This window comes from Lipotes vexillifer, unplaced genomic scaffold (assembly GCF_000442215.2).
Source record: "Lipotes vexillifer unplaced genomic scaffold, Lipotes_vexillifer_v1.1 scaffold382, whole genome shotgun sequence".
Lineage (NCBI taxonomy): Eukaryota > Metazoa > Chordata > Mammalia > Artiodactyla > Lipotidae > Lipotes > Lipotes vexillifer.
The window spans coordinates 1930220-1931633 of NW_006780611.1; positions in this window are offsets into that span (position 1 = coordinate 1930220).

Genomic DNA, 1414 nt, shown 5'->3' on the forward strand with positions numbered 1-1414 from the left:
CCCCGGTGCTGGCGGGGGAGGCCGGCGGCGGCCGAGTGGACGAAGCGCTGGAACCGCGCCTCTGGATGGCGACAGAGACGGCCCGGCGCGCCCGCGGCCTGGGCACCTCGCGAGGGGACGGGCCGGCCAGCGTGAAGTTTGTGGACTGGGGCTGTATGGCCCGTAGGCCCTCGGCGCCCACATCCTTTCCCCGCCCCTGCCTACAACGCTGGGTCCCAGACCTTGCCTGGGCTGGGGTTACCGGAGTTTATTCCAAGTATAGGGGGCTTTGGACCCTTTACGCGGATGGGCCTTGTCATCCCTGTTCTGGGTTTTTTGTTGGCGTCCTCAAACCACTGGAGAGCACAGCCTTGGACCCGCGCAGAGTCAGCTGAGCACCCAGGAAAGCCTGCTCCTTTCCCCAGGACGGGCACTGCCAGGCCAGGACACACGTCCCAGGAGCCCTGTCCTCGGCCCCTCTGCATTGCCTCCACCTCTGCCTACTGTCCTGGCCTTGGTGAGCGGTCTCCGTGCGCACCATTCACAAGGCTCCAGTCCTGTGTCTCTAAATTCCCCACCCGGGACTGGTCTCCTGTGTTAATGCCGAGGATGGAGAAAGTGCATCCTCTGAGGTCATTTTCTCCATCCCCACTCCTCCCTCTCCTGTCCCCTCAGCAAGAGAGCTCCCAAGTCCAGGTGCTGACCAGATGGTCCAGCTACCCGGGGAGGCTCTGACCCTGCGGTGCCCAGACACACCGTCCTCCTGAGCACTGCCTCCCTGCCGGTTCGTGGACATGCCATAGAAACGCATCCTTCCCAATTCAGGGGGTCTTGCGTGAGGAAGGGGAGCTGGGGACCCTTTCTCAGGAGCCGCTAGAGGGCCTGAGTGCTGATTGAATAGCTGGGAGAAGCAGAGATGGGAGAAGTTCACTCACGTCCCTCCTTTCGCCTGAGTCCTGGCTGGGGAGGCCCCTGAGGAACCAGGGAGACTGGCGTGAGGGCGTGAGGGGACAGCTCTCCCAGGAGCACGCACACGTGCACATCACACCCATGTGCACACAGCATATACACACATTTACACCACACACACAACATACATGCATATACGCGCGTGCACGCATGCGTGCGTGCACACACACACACACAAACACACACACACACACAGTGGGGGAAGCGAGCATGCAGAGAGCGGAAGACGCAGGCCAGGTGGTCTGTCTGGACCCAGGGGTCGGCTCCGTGGGCGCCTTGGCCAGGGGCTCGGGCAGGGCTGGTGTTGTAATATGGTTGTATCCAGGCTGATTTTCTTCATACATTTTCTGGTCCTGTTTAATTACAATACTCTGACTTCCCGTCTCAGTGTCTTCCCAACTGTGGCTGCCCGTCTCCCTTGGCTGGCAGGGAGGTGCTGCAGAACCCAGACCCCTGAGAACTGGGG